The 23557-nt window shown below is 41.6% G+C and overlaps 1 protein-coding gene across 2 annotated transcripts in view; it reads right to left on the bottom strand.

Moving 5' to 3' along the window:
• The window catches only part of SGK3 (serum/glucocorticoid regulated kinase family member 3), a 54702-nt gene extending 33043 nt beyond the window's left edge, over window positions 1-21659 (bottom strand). The window contains exon 1 of one of the 2 annotated variants that reach the window (XM_015617539.3): window positions 21522-21659. The gene's annotated coding sequence lies outside the window, so the exon portion shown is untranslated. Of the gene's footprint in view, window positions 1-4711; window positions 4939-21521 lie in introns of those variants that run through there. The other variant, XM_033512280.1, reaches the window with a different exon arrangement.
• Between the last annotated feature and the right edge of the window lie 1898 nt (window positions 21660-23557).

Below are 23557 nucleotides of genomic sequence, written 5' to 3'. Positions count from 1 at the left end.
TATATATATATATATATATGTGTGTGTGTGTGTGTGTGTGTGTGTGTGTGTGTGTGTGTGTGTGTTTGTATCTATCTATCTATCTATCTATAGCTACACTAAAACAAAATCTTTTAAAAAACATTTTTGTGTTTTAGGGGCAAGCTTCCACTTCCCCTAATCACAAGGTTTCAGTCCCTTCTCCCCTCCCCAGCCCCTAGGGGGATGCTCCCGCTTCTGCTGGGCGGCTCCCCACAGAAAGTCTGGAAAAACAGCAACGCTCTGGTAAAAATAACTTAAGAACACCCCTGCGCCCACGAGGGGTTTCAGTTTAACTCTTCAGTGTGTCCACGGGTGCCCACAATCCACCGGCAAGGCCGTCATTAAACCAACCAGCCGCATCTCTCCTTCTGTATGGGCAGGGGCAATAACACAGACTTGAGATAGGTTTGTATGATACCTAACACCATTTAGGGAACTATTTCTGCAACCTCTGAAATTTCAGGAGTAAGTTTCAATACCCCCGTTAAAATTGAACTGACTTCTTAAAATGACATGTAACTTTGTAAGTTTTCCTGGGCAAATTGAGGCCGTAAAACATTTATTAAAAAAACCCAAACAAACAACAAATTCTAGGAGGGAAAAAAGCTGCTTTAATGACAATATCACTCCTCACTTTATTTTGTTAACTAGATCTAAAAGTGTAGGACAAACAGGAGTTAGCATGGATTCTGTTTAACAGAAAGACCACCACACCCATTAAGTTAAAGCCTCATGTTTACTGAGGATCTTCTATGATTTCAAACATTAAGAGACAGCTTAAGAGGCAGGGAATATCTTATGCAAATGTAACACTCAGGATGAGTTAAAGGCTATGCCATTTTAGCTTCCTCCCTATAAATACCTGAAATGTTTCTTAGGATTTCAACAGCCATGTAAAGAATGAGCAAGTGTGAAAATACTGCAGCCCACCCCAGTGTATTACTGATTTAACACAAGGGTATCCCCCAAAACCCATAAGCTGTCATCAGGAACTGTTCTATTGATTATGGAGAAGCCACATGTTCTACAGGCCTGTCTTCACAAGATTTGTATTTGGACCTGACAGGACATGACAGTGCTCATTTCAACAGTCACAGGTATTGGCAAGTATCTGGCAAGGAGCAATTCAAGAGATCCTGTTTCTGAACAGTCCTGCTGCAGAAGTACTCCTGCATAATACTACACTCATGTGTCAGGCACTGACAGTCATCCAAGCACTCTCCAAAAACAAATCAGAGAAGCAGCCTGGCAGTTTTTAAAATACGTCAGTGTTTGATTAGTGTGTTGTAACTGTGTACACACAAGCTACAAGTCAACTGGATCACAAGCTTCCATTTGAGTAGAGTCCATGCAGGAAGAAATGAGGAATGTTCCCATCCTAACCTGCCCTTTCCTGATTTTGGAGTTTTGTGGTTTTGGATAGGTAGTGCCAGATACTGAGACTTGGCATTGTAGCAACAGCCTTCTCTTGCTCATTCAGATCTGCTTAAAGGTCTGCTTCTGCATTCATGGAGAGGTTTTAAAGAAGCTTTGTTAGGACTTCTTGTGGTGAGCCCCAGACCAGAATGCTTCTGAACTTCAGTCAGAATAACTCGTTGGCAAATAATTTAGTCAGGAAATCTGTATTCAAGAGCTATTTTACTTTGCAGTTGTTGAGCAGTGTTCCACTTCTGTCTGGTTGATAGTTTTCAGTTAATCATTCACTTGTCAGCAGATCAGTTACATGGAGCTATTGGTCTGATTTACAGTACAGCCTTAACCCAGGAAAGGTGAGAAGATGACCCTGGCTTTGAGATAATGTAACTCTGTTTCCCTGTCCACACAGTCTAAGCCCTAAACCTTTGACTGAAGAGCAGCGATTTTCCCTTCCTCACACATAAAATCCCTCTGAAGACTAGGCTGTCGAGCAGTTAATTTTATGCAGTTCCTCTCCCTATTCTGACATAGGTAATTAGAGATTAGCAACATGGTCCATACCCTTAAATTGTAATTTGCCTGAATGGATTCCACAGCACATTCATCTGTCTAGTGCATCATACTATGCAAAACACTGTTAAGGTCCTAAAATTTAAATAAATTGTAATTTACAGATTTGCTTGATGAGCTTTTAAAGGCTAATATTCTAATGTTAAGGTGGATACCTGGTGGTTAACTGCATAGCCCGCAGAGAAATGCATGGAACTCAACTTGCCTTTTAATGAAGTTAAAGGTCATCATTCACTCTGACATTTTTGTCCCCAGGAACTCCCTTGCATTCCCCATTTATGTTTTCTGAGCAGTAATACACATAGAGAATCTAATTTCCACTGCTTTGCAGTACTTTGCTTCTAAGGAATGTTACAAATCCATGTACCGTGCTGCCATCCCAACTATTTTAAGCCTTTGCTCAAGGAATATCAATGATTGGGTGGTGGGGGTGGAAAATATGAGAAAAGGGAGGAGAAATGAAGGACACATCTCAACCCATTGCAAATGCAAGAGGTCACAGAAATGCAGAGTACCTTTAATATATTTCTCCAAGCCCAGGAAGAGCAGGTAGGAACAACATGAACTATTCAGTTCTGCTTTTACTGAAAATGTCCTTAAATTAGTATGAAAACTTTGTCCCTGACCAAAGATCAAAAGTCTCATTTTATAACATCAAGAGAGCTATACAGAAAAAACAGAACATAAAAAAACATTGTAAGACAAAGATAAGCAGAAATATAGATGACTTGTTTAAATGCAGCCAGGAGTTTTGCTAGTGGATACTGTTCCATATAAATATACTGTGAAACTTTTGTATATATTCAAATATTCGCACAAAAAGCACAGCTCAAACCACTCAACAAGCATGGTCCAAAAATTTGAGTTACTTCTAAAACACAGCAGGTCATTGAGCAACAAAATCATTACTGCACTATCAGCTTCAAACATTAACACCACAGCTTTCCATTTCAGTTCTTGCACTTCAAAGGAATATCTTAGCCTATCTCTGTTAACACCAAGCTTTGTATCCTACTCCTCACACTAAGGAAAACACAAGCTCCTTGCCCCAGAACAGACTGTTAATAGTCAAGAGGTTTGGACATTAAGATGAGATGGTGTTTGGAATTAAACCTTCTTCTGTGGCAGTATCTTGCCAAATGTTAACTCAAATTAAACCAAATGTGTCTATTTAAAACCATCCAAACATGATACAGTAATAAATATGAAGTAATTTTTAAAGTAATTATTGTTAGCCGTTAGCCCATCATGCCCTGACTTAAGACTTCGTTTTGGAAACAAGTCATGGCCACTGTAGTTAACACTGTATGTGCCAATTGTTTTAATCAAAGAACCCAACCCTCAGCAGGCTGTACCCACTGCACAGCATTGAGCAGTCTGAGGACACTGCCCTTTGGCAAGGCCTCAGGCTGCAATGGATGGGCCTCACAGTGACACAGGCACAGCAACTCTGGGCAAATACTGTCTAACACCAGGGATTCTGGCTGCCACAAAGACCCCATAAACATGTGAAGACAGATATACACCTGCCCTCTTCTATGAGTTGCTCTCACACTGCTTTCTAGCCTCTTGTTTGGCAGCTGATTAGGCTATGTTCATACCCCACCGTCTGATTAGAAAGAAGCTATGGGCCAGCTGGGACCAGGCATTCAGCACTGCAGTGCGGCACCCCAGAGTTGTGTACTGGAGAAAACGGTGTCCTGTTAGACTCCCTGGACTCATGAGATTACCAGAAAACACAGGCTGCCATGGACAACATCAAGAAAGAGAAGATGTTCAGTGAGAAGGTGAACTAGCTGAAAGCCTGAGAGTTAGAACTGTGGAAGAAATGCCAGCTGGGCAAGATTTAAAGCTCACAATGCAGGTGCAAGCAACAGTATCACCAGCTAACTGTTCTTTACCAAAGCTCGTTTTGTAACACTTAATGAATGTATGCATATTAATAGATTTCATTTAACTCATTTTCATAGTTGCATGCCTGTGCTTATTAGAGGAGTCTGAGTAATGGTTCAGTTTTACATGAGCTGCGCAGAGGAAATGGTTTTTTCCCTACTTTCTTTTTGTACGCTAGATCATCTACAGAATGTCTTCATATGACAGTCTTTCAATCTGAAGGAATGAAATGAATACTTAAAAGTCTGATTCACTGCAAACATATACTTCAACCCCTTCTCCCAAGCAAACTAACCAACCCACCAGAAACTACCACAAGCCACCTAAACACAGCTGAAAGATTTAGTATTATCTTTTGACAAAGCGTAAGAACTTGGCAAGTAAAAGGAGGCTTCATTCATAGTGACAAAGTGAACTGCCAGTTTTCCAGCACTCCAGACACAAAGATGATGATCCACATATTACAAGAAGAATGTCCTGAAGCACAGAGGTTAATGAATATCAAAACCATGATCTGCAACAACACTACATGGACTCTCCCTTAGCATAGCAAACACCACAAATCAAAATGATGAAAAACTATAGAAAAACCGTAATGAACTGCATCATTTCATGAACGTCACAGAGTGTGTATAACATGAACCAGAAAAATGACAGCAGCACCACATCAAAGCAATTCTTCACAGAAGCTCAAAGAAAACTGGTTTAAATCAACCGAAGCATATACTAAAAAGGAGCACTAGTACACAAGCAAGCCATAAATGAACGCTGAAATTTCGAAGTAAAAAAGCAGTATCAGGCAGTGAAATACCATATCTGCAATTTCAATCCATGTATCTCTCTTTTCCTCTCTTTTCATCCTCTTCAAGTTCTTTACTTCCCTCATGCACACACCAAAATGTACTATTATTACCATATATGGATTACTTTTTCTCAGGTTAGTTTCTAAAAATTACTTAGCATGCAAGGTATTTAAAGTGAACGGTGTATTCAGTGCGCATGAACTGTCTGACCCAAGCCCTGCTGTTTACATCCTGTTCGCTTATCACTCCATTAGCTGGCAGGGTTCCACCAGGAGACATCATCCGGCCATAGCTGTGTCCTTAGGAGAAGCACCGCTATCAGAGGGCACAGGGCCAGCATCTCTTTTTGCCCTGCAGCTGCCCTCACCCACTGCAAGTGTGCAGTCTGGAGCAGGTACCCAAGTGAAACCTCCACAAACTAGTTCAGCTACCAGAAGAAGAACAGTGTCAATGCCGAACTCCTGATAGCCCAGTTTACCTTAGCTACCAGTTATCTCAGAGACCCACAGTGTGGATACTGCCTCAAGCTACCTCCACTTGCTCATATGGAAGCACAAAAGATTTACATGGGTTCCAAGAATACAAGGAAAAAAGAAGCACATTGGACCTGGCTTACTACCAAGTCCTACAAGGATAAATACACAGATAATGAAAGGGAATATATAGATAACAAAAGGACAAAGATACCCAGCTGCTTTATAGGCATATAGCAACACATGTGTTTGACATGTCACATAGACATCTTATTGGTACATGCTGACATGTTCTGGGACTAGTTTCAGCAGACATGCATAAAACACAGTAATAAATTACTGGACTGGTAAACGCTGTGCAACTGAAGTTATCAAATACAGCCCATAAAGTATAAATTGCCAAAAACCCCTCCCAACTGACAGCACTGTATGACCTGCATTTTGCTCTCCACAAAGAGTCTTTGGAATTCCATTTATAAATACAGTTCTATAAAATAGGTCAAGTCTCTGAGTTTCCAGGAGATCTGAGCAATTTGTGCAGGAAGGTATACCAAAGCTAAGTATAAAAGAAAAAATCTCTCTAAGTGGTAATTCTGTATGGATGTTTCTTATTTCAGCCTCCTGAATCCCAGCTACAGCACGTTCTACTAGAATTGCAAATACAGGCTGGGGTGAACAAACATGCTTTGGTAAACAAGTTCTCTGGCACACAATATTATGTAGGTGGGGTCTACCCAGAATGTCAAGAGTTCTTCTTCAAATTGTGGAGATGAGCAAGAACACAAGGACCCCGTTTGCATTTTCAAGCTGTTTACTGGTATTCTAGTCAAAAGAAACTGAACAAGGGCTTTGATTTGGGACGTGTATGTACCCTCACAAAAGGTTCACAGTATTTTTCTAAAATAAAAGCATTTTAAAGGCAGCCTAGGATCTACAGAATAGGCCAGATTTGTTTTTGCAATTCTAGTAATAATTCCAACAAACTGTTTATGGCAAGAGACACATGTATTCCACCAAAGTATTGTTATACACCAACTCAGAGGAGAAAAAAAAGTAGCAACAATGAAAAAAATCCCAACCTACCAAAGCAGGAAGATGTATTTTATAATCCAAAAAGGACACAAATTTAAGACTGTTTCAAAAGTTTATTATTTGCTGACCTTACTTTGCTTACTGTCTATCTAGTGAATTTCCCAGGTGTGCCAGACTTCCAACCCTATTCCTGGCCCACAGAAAAGAAGTACATTCATCTACTAGCCAGAGGGTCTGATTTTTATTCTCCAAGAACATTTTCATTTTCACATTTTCCATCCTGGGAACTATGGGACAGTGTTTGAAAGGTACATGTGGGTCTGAACTTTTAAGTGAGTTTCAGAAGGATTTATGTGAAGATACATCAGCAATATTTTACATAAAGATGCATATGGTCCTCTTATACCAGGTAAAACCAATACAACAAGAAGCAAGTACAGATGATCAACTTATGGACTCCACTACACTAATTTTCTCTTTAACTTATTTTTCTTTTTATAATATGGAAATCTAGCAGAAGCCAGTTAATGGAATATTTTCAGTCTAAGTATGGAGCATAAGCAACAATTACATAAATCCATCTAATTTCAATACTAATTCAAGACCACTGTTCCATCATGCAGCTTTAAAAAAGAACATGGCAGTATTTAGTATCTGAGGTCAACAGTTTTTTGATGTTAGGTGTTGTGGTGTTGCAGGGCAGGGACCACACGGAACGAGGCAAGATATTGTAGGATACAGCATGGAGCAGGACTATGAGGTAGTAGAAATTATCACAAAATTTTATTTATTGAAATTAAGCTTTGATGTACATACAGCCATTTTAAAAGGGGTGGTAGGAACCAGATTATTTAAAAGACATGGTATTTTCTTAAGTCATTGTTCAAATTACTCAAATGTTTCCTAGGAAAATGTTCCTGCACACAATCCAAGCCACTCTTGGATGTATCAAAAGCAAGTCTTATTCCAACTACAGTTTTCTCCAACAATACTGTACAAAATTAAAGTAGTTTTTGTAGATGACAGCACAATTTGAAGTTTGCAGAAGAACACAAAAGAGCAAAATGTCACAGTTTTCTAATTACATGGCAATCTTTGTGTCAACCTGGTTCATTAAACATTTTTATAAATCTTTGAATTAAAGAAAAAATTTTGTTGCAGAAAGAAGATAAAAGATTTTGTAAAGCCATGAGAACTCAAGACGTACATCTCTTGCACTGAAGCTCTTAATAAATATGTTGTCACTGCCTTGGTATAAAAAGAGGGATATGTATAGAATCTCTGTAAGATTCAAGAAGCTTGCAACGATCAATCTCTGTTTGGATGCAAATGGCAATGAGGATTTCCTAACTGGAATGTGCACCATGCTAGTGGATGCTAATAGGAGCAGTGTTGGAGGAGGATACTAATATCTCTCACTCCTGGGTCTCTGAAGCACATCCCATGCAAGCACTCAAAAACCTCTCTGTGTCACAGCAGCTGTTTCAGGTCTGGGATGAGTCAGTCACAGTTTGCTATGCCAAATTGCTTCCGATTCAAATGTACCTTGCATTTATTTAAAAAGTGTTGTGGTAACAGCCCTTCAAAATACCCACTTGAGAAATAGTGTTTCATTGTTCACCTTTATATAACTGTGGTTCTCCCAGGCCTATGCTGCTCTTTTTTTTTTTATTTGTTTGTCACCAATTTATGCCTTCCCAAAAGCAACTGTTGCCACACCAGAACCTCGGGGACACCTGCCTGCTGCTGCGGTCACCTCCCCTAGGGAGTCTGAGGTAATGTCCAGCCAAAGGTCCTCACCACACACCTCTGTTAAAACAAAGTTGGGGTAATTGTGGACATTTTCATCCTTCACCAATCTACCTCCCCTGATTGATTTAGAAGCATGTCCAAAGTCAGAAAATACAACCACTGTTTATTTCTCACTCTTACAGGAATGATGACTAATTTTGAGAAGAGAAATGCAGAAGTAATCAGGATTCTTTTAAAGTCACAGTAAGGAAGTTGGCTGTTTCTACTGCTGACTCCTATTTCCAGCATTCCTATATGCATAGTTGCTAAATTAAGTTTTTCGTATTCACTTCATTGCATGCATTGTATGGTGTTTTGGTTTCACCTGGGATAGAGTTCATTTTCTTTCTATTAATTGGAACAGTGTTTTGGATGCAGTATGAGAACAGTGTTGATAACACATTGATGTTTTAGTTGTTGCTAAGCAGTGCTTACCCTAAGTCAAGGGCTTTTCAGGTTCCCATCCTCTGCCACCAAGCAGATGCACAAAAATCTGGGAGGGATCACAGCTGGGACAGCTGACCTGAACTGGCCAAAGGGATATTCCATACCTTAAAACATCATACTTGGCACATAAACTGGGAGAATTGGTCGGGAGCCACCAATCCCTGCTCAGAGATGGGCTAGGTATCAGGGAATGGTGAGCAATTGTATTGTCCATCATTTCATTTGCTTGGATTTTATTCCTCTCCTTCCATGTTCTCATTTGCTGTTGTTGTTGTTATTATTATTGTTGTTGTTGTTATTGTATTTTACTTTATATCAATTCTTGAACTTTTCTTGCATCAACCTACAGGTTGTACTTTTCTCCAACTGTCCCCTGCATCCCACCAGGACAGGGGGAGTGAGCGAGCAGCTGGTTGCCACCTGGGGTTAAACCATAACATGAACCTGAACAGTTAAACTTGTACCACATTTTCAAAATGGGAAGGATGAACCAAGTCACACAAGCCAGAGCAATTTATGGGATAAACAAGAAGCCATAGAACTTCTATCAACTAACAAAAGGACCAGTGGTTGAGTGAGACAAAAAGTAAACAAACAAAACATCAAACAAACACCAAAGAAAAAGACATTTTGGACAATTCACATAAAAGAAAATTTGAAAGCATTAATATGCCTACCATGGTGGACAGGTAGAGCCAAACTACACCTCTATGAATGCTAGAATTGTGGGAGTATAGAAACAAAATGCAGTGGTTTCTTATTTAATTTAGATGGGATTATATTCACATTTGTTTTATTGTGTGTCCAGGAAAGTTGAGAGGAAAGACCATCATGACTTCCTGTAGTGTCTGGGAGGAGAGAGGAAAACATGCAGAACTCACAATCCTTTATAACTAAAATAATAATAATTATTTTGAGATTTTGCTTTGTAAGGAAAGAAACCACCCAACAAAAAAACCCAAACATATATTGGGGGAAGGGGAAAATTTACCATGAAAGTAAGTAAATTGGATACTAACAAAAAACTATGTCAGAGAATAATTGTCAGTATCTCCTGAACAAATAAATTGTGGGATTTGTCTTACATTTTAACCAGATCCTTTTCTTTTCAAAGTGTTTCAGCACATGTCACAGCTTTAATTCAGAGGAAGTGCTGAAGTGAGGGGCTTCTCACAGCAGGGTAGGTGCCTTTTTCACTCACCCTGGATGTGAAGCAAGTCAGTGGTAAGCCTTTAGCATCACTGGTGCCACCAAGGGTGAACATCCAGAGGTTCAGTTCTCTCTTGGGAGCAGAATGCAATACAGCTTTCTTCATTCAAAACAGCAAGAGGAGGCATTTCAGTTAATTGCTGAGGTCACCCACGTCAATCAGTCGTTCATTCTGATGGAGTGGTTCAGTTAAAATGTTCTACTGTCATTGCTGTAGTGAGCCAAGGAAATAAATCCATGGTTGGAAGAATCTGAATCCAGCATCTGACCTTTGTACAGTATCAACAACTTCTGAAACAAAATCCAGACCATCCCACAAATGGGCTGAGGTTACAGACCAGAAATGGAGACTAGATTATCTTTAAGATCCCTTCCAATCCAAACCATCCTGTTATTCTGTAAATCTGAAAGGATACATTCTCCTAAGGTTTTAAATTGGTGTTTCCTACTATGGTGTATCCATTGTCACTGTGTACAATGACAGATAACAAGCACAATGACAGCCTTGCAAGAACAAGCTATTTGCACTCAAAGGGCTAGTCAGTTTAAACACAAACAAAGCCATTAAAAATCACCTACCAGCACCAGGGTTATTTGTTTGATATCTCAAATGTACATATCAAACAGCTAGCAACTCAGAAGTAAAATTAAAGAGCCTGAATGGGGAATCTACTACCACGTGGTATCTCAACAGTCACACGGTACAAGGAGCAAAGGCCTGTGAATTGACAGCACTTTAGTTTAGTTTGAACTTCTTTTATTTCAAAATCAGATTTTTTTTTTTAACATTAAAAATAGGCAGCGTATCCCTTAGATTTTTGATTCTAAACAAGTGGAAAGCAACCAGTTCAGAAGAAAAGTTGACTAAACGTCTTTAAATGGGAGGTGGGGGAGCCCAAGAAAGTAGCAAAGAGAATGTGAACACAAGAGACATTAAGAGGGGAAACAAAAAAAGAAGTAATTCCTATACAAAACAATACAAGAGGATAATCTGCTTGTGCCCTGTAAAAATAAACAAAAGTAGAATAAGATTTATTTGTCAAGACAGGCACAAAATGTGAAAACATAGTCAAATTGCTAGCAATAAATATAAAATGTGGAGGAGTACATATGAGAATCAGCATGGTTAAGATAGAATTATAGTGAAAAAAAAAATACTAGCAACAAAAAGAAATCCTTATTATCAATATGACTGTAGCTTAAGAGCAAGGAGAACCTTCTGGCCCTAGTCAACACAGAGAAAAGCTGATGAGAGATGACACCCAGCAGACTATCATGTCTAGGACATCAGTCTTCACCTAGGGGCTCAAATGCAAGCAGTGATTGGTGTAAATAATAGAGATGACAGGTAAAATTTCAGGAGGAATGGGAGAGAGACAGAGAATGTGAATGGAAGTGTGTGCACATCTGCACAATGGAAAACAACCCAAGTAAACAAACCAAAGCAACAAAAAACAACAGGTAAGAATATTAAAGACCCAGTGAGCCAGTTTAGCTTCAAATTCCTGGGGAAAACAATCCAAAACAGATCAATTAGCAGCACCTGGAAGATAATCCTATGTAATAGCCAAAAGAGATTTGTTCAATCACACTGCTAACTTCCTCTGACAGCCTTCCAGAGAGGTAGGAGAGAAATCACAGATGTCCCACCTTCCCTTTAGAAAAGCTTTGAAACTGCCTTGAGATATTTTATCAACCAGGCTACAGATGCAGGAAGGATAAATATTAGCTCTGGATGTAAGAAACAAAGGTTAAATATATCATCATCAGGGCAGAGTAGTGATCTGGAAGAATGGAGTGAAATGTAGCAGGTTATATGCAAGATACTGCCCACAGGCAGGAAATGTCTCATATGGAAATACAGGATGGGAAACAAGGCCTCAGACTACAGCAGGTCACAAAGACAAATGTTGTGCTGTTCTAAGACAAATATTGCTATGAGATATAAAATAGAATGGAAAGCCTGAGCATAATCTGCTGAACTCAAAAAAGTCCTTCTACTTCATTCTGTTTGTGTCTGAATTCCTAGGAAAGATGTGGTCCTGTCTGTGCACATCTAGGGAACAGAAAGAAGAATGAAAACTGGTCTAGAAAATGTGACTTACGGGGAAGTGGGATGGACAAGCTAGTGTGGGGTGGGGGGAACCCACTTGCGGGGTGGCTGTTATCTTGGAAGACTACTTCAAAGTGAAGGGAATTGTCTCTTCAGGACAAGTCCTAAATGAGCTTAAAATAAGCACAGAAAAGGTTCAGGTTAGAAAGTACTGGGGGAGGGGAGACAAGAACATGAAAAAAAAAATTGGAAGGGTAGGGAAGCAATGGAAGAGATTTCACCAGGAAAGAGCTTTAAAAACAGCTGAAGCAAAGACTTCCTCATGAAACACAGATTGCATCTCTGTGGGGCAGAGACCACTTGAGACTGGCACCTTATGGCTGGGAGCAATGACTGGGGAATGCCATGGTGGTAAACCAGAAGTGAGGGGAAGAAAAAGTGGTTTAGAAACACAGAGAGAAGCACTGAGGGAAGTCAGGTGACAGGCAGGAAACGGGGAAGAACAAAGATGAAAAATGAGACTGCCATTTGCAGGGAGAGTCATTTCAGAGGTGCATTACACTTTCATGAGCAATGACTTACGAGGCTGCACCTGAAGTCAAGAGAAAAGGCAGGCTCCAGGTGCTTGGATCTACTCTTGCTGCGGTTTTTGTTTCAATGTCTACCTTAGCAAGTAATGCAGTGCAAGAAAAGCATATCCACAGAGAGGAAAACAGTTGATGCTGAAGATGCAGCACCCACATGACCCATGTTGGCATGGCAGGTTGTATGTTTTGCTTCAAGTCAGCTTTAGTCTGGTCCTGTGGGCAGGACACCTGTACCTGGTTCAGTGCTGAAAGCACTCCTGAAGAAAATCTTCCAATCTTACTTCATCTGAAAGGAACCCAACTCATGATCCCCCAGCAGAGCGAACCACAAGGGATGGACTCCAAAAGCAAGCTCCTGAACTGAACTAATACTGTAACAGAGACTCATCTTAAGCCAAACCAGAGGAATCCAGGGACTAACCGTGGCATCCATCTGGCAGAGACCAAAGGAGGACCAGAACAACACTTCCTTCCTCCACTGTTAGATTGATCTAAATGCTTTGCAGCAACAAGCATGACTGGAGAGACAGTGTTCAGTGTCTAGACACCAGGCACTGACTGATTTGAGACAACATATTGACCATTTAACTGACATCTGATGTGACATATGGACATCTTTGGCAGATCTGTAAATACACTGGAACAACTGTCACAATATTTTAACTTAGCTACTGCATTTGCTTTAAAATAACATTGCTAATAATCTTTTTTCTTTATTCTTTTTTCTAATAATAGTTTTTCTTTCTTTTCTTTAAATGAGGACCTATGTCTAAGACTTTCTAACTCGATGAATCAAGACAGCAAAACCAAAACAAAGGGCCAAGCACACAAGTCATCAATCTTTTACAGCTACCAAGTCATAGAGCAGTAACCAAGACAAAGAATGTTCCAGTTTCTCCTTGACAGTTCCTAATATCAACATATTTTCATTCAATGAACTTCCTTTTCCTGAAGAAGTGTCAAGCTGTGCACATGTCTGTGTGTGTCCCTGTTTAGATTCTGAGCTGCAAGGCTGTTCTCTGTTCCTTATGCTCTGTAGCTTCTGAAATATGCAGCCCCTTCAGATTCCTTCTCAAGGACTGTTTTGTTTCTTACTCTGTACACATCATGCATCCAACATGGTTCCCTGAATAATTATCCAGGATTTGACTGGGTGGTTGATGATAAAATTTCTTTCAGGTCATTTCAAGTGATGCTCCTATGTAAAACAGTAAACTGATTTTTACACACATTGACAAGTTTAATTTCTGAGTAAAACCCTTTAAGTGTTATAAGATTCCTCCTTCTACCTCTATTTCAATTCTTTGTAAATAGACCCACATCTTATGTGTAAAGCCCCACAAACAATCTCAACTAATATCAACAAATACAATTAAAGCATTTGCACAGAAATTCAAGATACCTTCTAATACATGAGAGAAGCTACACAAATTTGGTTTTATTCCCAGATAATTAAACAAGGGGATAAATGTCTGAGGGCATAAAACATAAGAATATCTTAACAAGGATCTGAGCCAGCTCATGTTGCAGAGCTGTGTTTGCAAGACAGGCATTATTTACACATTCTGGTGAAGTACTCCAAAGATGTAACATTTTAAGGCAGTTTATGAATTTCTAATGTCAATTCACATAAAATGTGCTTAAACACCCAGATGCTATGACCAAAACTAAATGAGTCATAAATCTGAAGTTCATCTGAACTGGTGAGGTTAAGTCAAGCTTCTAGTTTAAATTTACATTGCCTTGGATGTGTAAATTCACATCCAAGCAGCAAAATCTACTTTTAATTGGCTTGGACCACAGATGAACTCTTTCCTTTTCAGTCTGCCTTCTGATTTTAATTGGGTAGAAAGCTACTGTAAATATTTTCTTCTTTCTCACCCCTTCTTCCCAAGGTTTTTTATAAACAAGTGAGGTATTGTTTAGCTGCTATGCTCCAGACCCCACACACCCCAAAGCAAAACAGAAAAAGTATGTGCTCAGATTGCTACAGAGCAAGATTTTATACATTTTTTGAATCACACACCAGCAAACAACTTGCCTTCCTCCAAACTGATCAATGCAACTTATAGTGTCTTTTTAGCTTTGCTTCTCATCATCTGTAAGGAGAGAAGAGTAGGCTTGGAAACTTCGGCAAAGGAACCTAAACAGATTTGCTCAGCAGTCTCTGAGTCTCTGGTCAACAGCTCTCTGCTGTTCAAAGCTCAAGTACAAGTGCATCACTGTTCTCTCATTTAAATGTAGAATAATTCTAGGATTCATGGCAATGCCAGCTTAAACTTAGCTCTAAAGAAACCCTTTGTTTTCAAATAAATCAGTGCCTGGTTTTAGATAATTCTATAAAGAATCCTATTCATCCATCACATAACCTATTAGTTAACATGAAAAGAGCACTAAAGAGGCAGCCAACCTCCAAAAAATTCTGAAGAAAAGTGAAGTTAAACCAATCTATCTGGTATATGCCTTTAGAGTTACCTATAATGTGTGTGGGCACATACACAAGATGTAAAACCTCATTGCAAACAGCACAGTTCATTCTTGATACTAACACTTTACACCAAGAATGTTGAAAATTTTGTAGCACATTGGCCACATTCTCTCACCAGAGGACAGTAATTGTTTGGTTTTCTGTCACTGCTACAAGTGTCACATTATTTTCAAGGGACACAACTAAGGGTTCCCTAACAGAGAAACCTCACCTGTTTTCTGTCAGGGCTCTGAAAACCAAAGGATGGCAGGAAAGAATTGTTAGTCCTCAAAAATTCCAAAGACAACAGATAATTTCTTACCAAAGGCTGACTTGGGAGGGTGAAATTTAGGTATCAAAATGCTGCTTAACCATTTCCACCTTAGTCTGAAAATACTGTGACCCCTTTTAAAGAGCAATTGATGAAAACAAGTCAGTTATTTACAACATATTAACCGAGAGTACTGGGAGAGTAAATTAACAGTATTACATTTATTGCTTAAATGAAACAAATGAAACAGGAGGGCCTAGTATTTGAAAAAAAGAAAAAAACATCAGGAGGCTAATTGAGTAACTGGATTCTAGGCTATCAGCATCCACTATGACTCCAAATATCCCCCTTCTGTTTCACTTCTTACCTCTCTTAAAACATTGTTATATACTCCTTAATGCTACATGCTATTTTTACTTACCTTCTTTATGAAAACAGCTTTTTTTTCTTTCTCCTCCCACACCCCCTCATCTTTAATATATTCAAGATGCACCACTACTACGGCAGCAGAAGAAGCAGAAGTCTCCTGGTTCTTTGATGCAGTTTTCTTCAAGGCATTTGGGTACCTTTGCCATGTAGTTTTTATTTTTGAATTGTCCTAAGTTTTCTCTGTTTTGTAGTTTTTGGCAGCATTCCAAACTTGTAGACTTAATGCATCTTGTTTTTGCAAGGTATCGTTAAGTCCCATCTAAAGGGAGTACAGGAGTTATTTTCTTCTTTAATTACCTCCTGTCCCTCTTCTTTGCTCTTTCCAGCATTAAAGGAAAACATATACCATAAACTGGAAATTCTACCATGGTTGAAAAGCATTCATTTTCTGAATGCTCAGTCCTTATTTATTTACTAAATTTAGTATAAAACATATTTTATGGTTTGATAGTGATGCCAGTTCATAAATACCTAACACTGGGAATTTGCAAAAAAAAAGAGAAGTCTAAACCTAAACTGTTATAATATAAACACACAGTAGTTCAGTCATGCAGAACAAGTACACTTGCAACCTAACACATGCATCCAACATTCCTCCACTTATGCTATAGCTACACAGGGTAGGGAAGAGGCCAAAACACAGACAGTCATGGACTGCATTACATTCTCGAGGTGAGTTGGAGGCAACTGGACTTATTGAGTTAGCCTTGAGAGGAGGCTTGAGGGGCACCGAACAGCAGTGTCACAATGTCTTCAAGAACGTTACCAAGGCAGACTCAACTGGTTCATTGCATGAGAAGGAAAATCCCCACAAGGATAACTGACCACTAGAACAGGGTGTCCAGGGGGGTTGTGGAGTCTCTGTCTTTGGAGGTTTCCAAAACCCAGGCAAACACAGCCCCGAGCAGCCCTATCTGAACACTCAGGGTGAGGAGTTAACTCAAGCTGGTGAGTTAACTCACCACCTTCCAAGGTTCTTTCTAACCAGAATAAGAGCATGATTTAAGTTGTTTAGCCATGAGCAGCACTCACCCCTTCAGCTTATCTTCCTAACTGAATTCAGAAATGTCATTGTAATGCCATACTATATAATATTAGATACAACACCATGGGACAATAATCTTCACAGGTGCCCATTTTCTCATTAAAATACCAATTTGGGCACAGATTAATGATGCAAACCTCTGAAATAGCTATCAAGATAGTTAAAAGAAAAATAGAACTGTGTTTCCAATTCATGCCTTGTTTTAACAGTAAAATTACAAGGTCTCAATTATTGGCACACAGTTTGCATGTATTCAGATATCAGATTTTGCATCCTATATTATACTGATAAATAGCTGGGACTGACCTCAGTTGCATGGCTCTTCAATAAACACTCAATAAATATGGGTTATAATTCCGTGGGGCACAGCAAATCTATTCTGATGCACCTGCTGCATTAGCAACATTGAGTCCAGGATCGGAGACAAAGCTTTCCTTGGTCCAATGTCTGTGCCAAAATATTTTGCAATTAACAGTATAGTGAAGATGTTTGAAATAGTTCTGTTTCCTCAGTTATTTCACAACAGTGAGCAAGAAATTAAGAAGTACCATTAAGGAAAACTAATCCCAAGGGCTGGAAGAGACAGCAGCAGCAAAGCAGCATGATGATGCCTCATAAGGCAATGGAAACATGTCAGCCTTCTCATCAGAGGCAAAGGATCAGAAGCTGGTATCCCCTCGGTTTACTCACAGAGAAACATAACAGTCTGTAAAGCTATGCATCTTCTGCATTGGCAGTATTTTGCAATAGTATTTGGCAAGACACTCAGGACTAGCAGCTTGCCAGTTGCCCTCATAGTTTCAAACAAGACTGCCAAGAAGTAAAATGTGACATCTCTTTGAATAAAGGAGCTGAGGAATAAATTTAGACATCAATCTTGCTTACCCACACTCCCCCAACCCCCAGGTGCTTTCCTGCCCTAAACCACAGAAAAACTGTGGATGCAAAGTAAAGCATTTCAAATACCAGGGAATATGGAAGTTTTCTCTCTCCCTCAGATGATGCTCACAGACTGACTGAGAAACTGGAGGGAAAAGGTCACGTGGAGATACAACCTTAATTCTTCCTTTGCTAAAGGATAGGGAGAAAGAATGCCAACACAGAATTGGGCAAGGGAATGGAGTTACAGGTCAGGACACAAACACACAAATCTGTGGCATGGATCACATAAAACCACCTACAAACCTGCATAATATAAAACCGGCACGGTGACACCTGTTGCCAAACGGATACACTGTATGAAAGTGGTGACCCAGGATCAACATTCCTGTATTTGAAACGGGGCTTTCTGGAAGGAGACACCGGACACTTTCCCCACTTCAGCTTGCAGGCTTGAACTTCTAAACTGGGACTACAAACAGCTGTCACCACCCACTCCAGATCTCTGAGCCTGTACTCCTGGGCCCAGTTCTCTCCTAGAGAAATTAGTAAGTGTTGATCCTCTCTTGAAACAAAGACGACGTTGTCATGGAAATGCTCACCTCTGATAATCATCACCAGCAAGCAACCACCATATCCCAGCCCTCCTCCCAGTAGGACACAAAATGCTGTGACAGAGTCAAGGTTCTGGCACTCCCTCATGCCAGCCTTGGGCAAACTGCTGCATCTTCCACGAGATGGCCCAGGCTGAACACAAGGCATGAAGTGTGCCCTTCTGCTTGCCTCCTTCAGCCTATTCCACAGCTGCAGAGGTGACAGAAGATGTGGGTTTGAACCCCTCGTGCACAGGGAGCAGAAGCCCAGGTTTCAACTACCAAAAGACAGTCTGCTGTTTAGACAAATCCCGCCACCAGCAGCTCTCAGGGAAAGGTGCACATGGGCTCCTCTTCCAGCAGTGCTCCCAAAAGGAAACACACCACTGCATTTCGAGGCACAAGCGATGCCATCAGCGCGTGTGTTTACAATGCACTTGCCAGGTGCCCTACTTTCTTCATCTCCTAAGGGCTTTGATGCTCAACTACAGCAGCTCTAGATAAGGCGCTTAAGAACTTTCTGCACAAAGAGGGAGATCCAATATGTTTAAGACACTTTCAGAGTCAGGCAGACACAGTGTTAGGTGATTTGCAAGACTTTGGGGAAAAAATTCTGTTTGAGAATTAAGAATGCAAGCAGGAACCTGATTAACATATTTTTAAATGTTCTTACAGCATGTGGAAGCCCTTCAGTTCTACTTTGGAAAGTGTGTTTTCTCTGTAGGACATTTTAGCATATGGATACTACTTAAACTAGAACAAAATGAGTCCTTCAATACAAACACTCAAAGAGCTAACTTAAATAAAAACAACATATTGCTTTACTACGCTCAGTCTATATAAATACATACATTATTTACAGTTGTTTTTAGTTCCTTGGTCTAGAGGGAAAAAAAAATAATAGCAGAATAACTCTTCAATGATTTAGGGATGTCCAAAAATGAAGTCACAAAACCAACCAGTAGTGACTTTCCTTTTGGGAAGCACACATTCCTCCAAAATAACATTCTTCTTAATGACAACTTAGACAGCCAAAATAAAAACATAATTTGGAACTGCAAATATGTGTAATCTGAGATCTGCAGGGCATTTGTGTATAAAATGGCTTGTAGCCATGGGACAGTTAAAAAGCCCTAGTTACTTGCATGCAAATTGTAAAACTGAAACCATCTGGAAAATGATCTGGGATATAGGGTGGATAACCCAGGACAGAACTGATGTGTGGATGTGGCTGAAGGATCACAGCTTATTAGTAGCTTATCCTGTATGGATGGGATGGAAAATAAGATTTGACATACCCTCTTATACTGTGATGATTAACATGAACCTGCAATTAGCATGCATGGCATTTTAGATTGACAGATGATTTCCATCATAAACCCTAGATCCCCAAGAGAAACAAGAGATGCTTTGCATCTAGTTTTATTTCCTAATACCTAGGTCATTTTATTTAATAACTTTATTTTTGGCCTTCAGCATACCCTACTGAAATATTTTGTTCCTGGGTCAAGTCAGCTTTGGAGGCTTGCAGATATTCCAGCTAGCTAGGCTGAAGCAATTCTGCATATTAAAAACCACCAATCACTATTTTAAACACATGCCATTACAGTCAAATTATCCACCTACTTGTGGATTGACTTTAAACAAGTCAAAAAATGAACAGAGTAGTGATTTTAAAGTGCTCACATCTTAAAACTTGAACTATAAGCTCCCTGCAATACATTATTTTATAAGCAGAGTGGACTAGGAGCCACCCAACTACTGTTCCCCCATAAGTCCTTTGAAGACTTCTGTTCAATGAGACTTGAACATCCAGCTTTGCCAGGCTTCTTAGAAAAATAGCTGTCCTTAGAGAAGAAGAATGCACACACTGATAATAAAAAGCAACAGCTCCTATGGGTTGTTGATTATCTGGATGAAGATCCCCTCAGAACAACATAACAAATGAATTACAAGTCTTGCAGCACTCTGGATGCAGCCCATGTATTCACCAGTCCGCATAACTTTCCTTTCCCTCAGGAAATGTTTAATCCTCTTTGAAGATTACAATAGATACTGAATTTATTAGATTAGCATGAAAGAAATTAAATGCAAGAGCTGTCAACATCTATTTTGAGTGTCCAGTATAAATGTCAATGCTATTTCAAGGCTTAGAGCATGTAATAAAGAGGCTGTAGCACTTACTGCAGAGAAATACAGAGATCACTAACTGGTTTTTGCTGCCAACTAGTGTATATTTCTGCTCTTTATACAATCTCAAAAATTAAGGGAAAGAGCCTGACAGTATTCAGATTTTAAAAAAAAAGCTCTGCAGGAGCATGTAAGTCTCAGCAAAGGGAAGCCAAGGAGCTCTGACCAATGCTCACAAAAGCACTGGGGAAGACATCCTGCAAGTTAACAAAGTCAAGCAGTTGAATGTTACTGGATACTCTTTCAACCACTTCTCTCCTTAATTCAAATCCTTCAAGTCTGCATCAGAATTTTACCTTCCCATAAAAGATCTGTGCAAGAAGCACCAATACTCTGCAACTTCTTCAGCACAGGAGGAGAAAGCATTATTTTAATTCTCTCCCTGCCTCCAACCTTCTCTCATGCTGAAGGTGTTTAAACGAGTAAAGAGAGAATTCCAACCCTTGCTTCTCTGGCACAGAGACCACCAGAAAGAGGGACTTCAGATCCAAACCGCGTTCACTGCTTTGCCTCTGCAAGGCACAAAGCAAAGCAAGCCAGGGTCTCCTCATACTGCTGGGACAGAGGAAAAGGACACTGGAAAAGGGCTCTTTCACCTGCTCTAAAAGTAAACTCCCAGCCATTCTTCACCTCTTAAATTTCTGATTCGAGCATAGCTTTACTGTCTTTATCGAGTTCAGCAGTAGGACTGAAATGGAGTTTGGAGGTGTCCGTAGTTGCAACCCAGAAAGTAAACCCTCCCACACCGAGCCAGCCATGCAAAATAAAGCGTAGTATGCAAAACTGCATATACACGCAGTAAAAACATTAGGGCAAGAGCACTAGCAGGAGCCGGTAACACTGCTGGAGAAGGATAGGAATTTAAGGGAAAAAAAAAAAAAAAAAAAAGAGAGAGGAGAATGTGAAACACTAAATTACTTTAAAACTTCTTCGCAAATACAATATCTAAAATTATAGCGGCGGGGGCAGGGTGAGCAGAAGTTTCTCCATGTTTGTTTATTCGCTTGCAGCACTTTGCCCCGGTCCGTAAGCGGATCCCAGCCGCCGGAGCCGCACGCCCACGCGGAGCAGCGCCTTCCTCCAGGGAAAGCCCCGTCAGCCCCCCGGCCCCTCCGCAGGAGCCTGGCGAGGGCCGCACCGAACACGCTCCTCGGGAACGCCGCCGGTGTGGGCAAAGCACGCAGCCGTTTTCGGGCTGCAACAAAAGGGAAGCGAAACCTCCCCCAGTCCCTTGTCCCCGCGGGTGAGTCCCGTGTCCCCGCGGCCGCGGAACCTCCGCGGCTCCGGACGGGCCCTCTCTGCCCCGCCCGTAGGAGGGGGCACAGGCCCCTGGACGGCTGTACCTCACGTACCTGCCTCCCTCCGACCCTCCGCCGGCTGGGGCGGGCCGGGAATGTCTGTCTGTCTGTCTGTCCGTCCGTCCGTCCGTCCGCTCGAGTTGCCGCTTCCTCCTCCCCGCCGCGTCAGCCGCGCTCCTCCCGCCGCGGCCGCGGGATGACGGGCTCCCCTCGCGGGGCTGCGCCCACCCCGGGGCGGCCGCGGGCCACCGCCGCTCCCGCCGGCGCAGGCGGGGCCGCTGTCGCTGTCGCTGTCGGTGCCGCTCCCGCCGCCGGGCCGCCCCGACCAGCACCCCTCGGGCGGCGGCAGCCGGGGTCAGGCGGGGACGCGCAGCCGGCCCCGCTCCCGCCCGGGGCCCCGCCGCTGCAGCTGCCCGAAGGACCGCAGAGCCTGCGGCTGCCGGCTAGAGCGGGTTGTGCGATCCAGGGACGGATTATCGCGATCCTCCCGCTAAACCGGCAGATAATCCAGGGCGACGCCGTCCTCCCCACATGCGGCACCCAGCGGGCGCGCAGGCTGCCTCGGGAGCGGGCTCCGAGAGCTGACGGTGCTGCCAGGCCGCTGGCAGGGACCGTGCCCCGTCCCGACATACACGGGGCCTGCCCAGGGCCGGCCCGCTCCGTCCGCTGAGAGCGCTCCCATCCTGGCACAGAAAGCGACGGTGGTTTTCGATGCCGATATTTTATTCCCCTGGACATCAAAAGTAGATCAGTCGGGCTGGATGGAGGAGAAGGACATAGGAGACATCAGCTAGGGAACAGAAGCATCCTCCCCACTCTGTCCTGTAGAGATTATTTTGCCTTTTTTCTCAATAATTACCTTCAGTGTTCATTTCTCACAGCAGGATATGGTAAAAATAGTTATCAGTTTGTCTCAGGAAACATTTGTTATCTCTCTTTTGCTGCTTTTCTATGCTTCCTGGCACACGTTCTTCTCCACAAATTACCACAGGATGCAGCACAGCAAAACTCACCTCACCCTTAATTTGTGCAATCCAGCCTCAAAACACTTCTATCAGATTAGTGGTTCTGAGTACAGCCAACTGAGGTTCCCACATGGCACACCTTAGGAGATGGTACGGGCTCAGAGACTTCACAAAATAATGAGAGTTTCCAGGAAGGCCTCAGTGAGAGGAAGTGAGATGAGGAAGGTTTCTCCAAGCACAACCAGGGCACAGGTAAATTATTTTGAGTAGTAATTAGAGGAAGGGAAAAGACTCCTGAGGACAGCAACAGCACTTGCATCCTGAGGTGCTGGAAAGAAGACAGAGACTATAGTATGGGCAAAAGTGAATCCCAGAGAATGAGCTCAATATGATAGCCTAGTATAGATAACCTGTTATCATAGTACATCTTAAAAGAATGATCCCTAAATTATAATGCCCCTTCAATACAGTTTGGATAGTTCCTTCCTTCCCAGCTTTCAATTAAGCAAAAGAGTGAGATGAAAAAGTACAGTTAAAAGCGACATCTTTGAAGAAAGCAGATAAAAGCAGTTCTTGCCAAGATGGTTATGCTTTCATGCAAACTTCTTCTCTTCATCTGGCTAACATGTTTTAGTGGGAATACTGTTTTAACCCATCAGTATGCCCAGTCACCTGACTGCACCTAATAATTCATTGCATCCCAAGGGTAGTGGTCAACAGCTCAATGTCCAGGTGAAGGCTGGGGCAAATGATGTCCCTTAGGGATCCATACTGGGACCAGTACTCTTCAATGTCTTCACCAATGACATAGGCAAAGAGATTGAGCGAACTCTCAGCAAATTTGAAGATGACTTCAAGCCAAGTGGTGCTGTTGACAGGCTTGAAGGACAGGATGCCATCCAGAGGGACCTGGACATGTTTCAGAAGTGGGCCCATGGGGGTCTCATGAGGTTCAACAAGGCCAAGTGCAAGACACTACACCCAGGACAACGCTCAGGAGCAATACAAGTTGTGGGATGAATGGATGGAGAGTGGACCTGTGGAGAAGGACTTGGGGTGCATGGAAAGCTGGATGTGACCCAGCAATATGTGCTTGCAGTTCAGAAAGCTGACTGTATCCTGGGC

This window comes from Parus major, chromosome 2 (assembly GCF_001522545.3).
Source record: "Parus major isolate Abel chromosome 2, Parus_major1.1, whole genome shotgun sequence".
Taxonomy (NCBI): domain Eukaryota; kingdom Metazoa; phylum Chordata; class Aves; order Passeriformes; family Paridae; genus Parus; species Parus major.
This window is presented reverse-complemented; position numbering and strand designations above follow the sequence as displayed.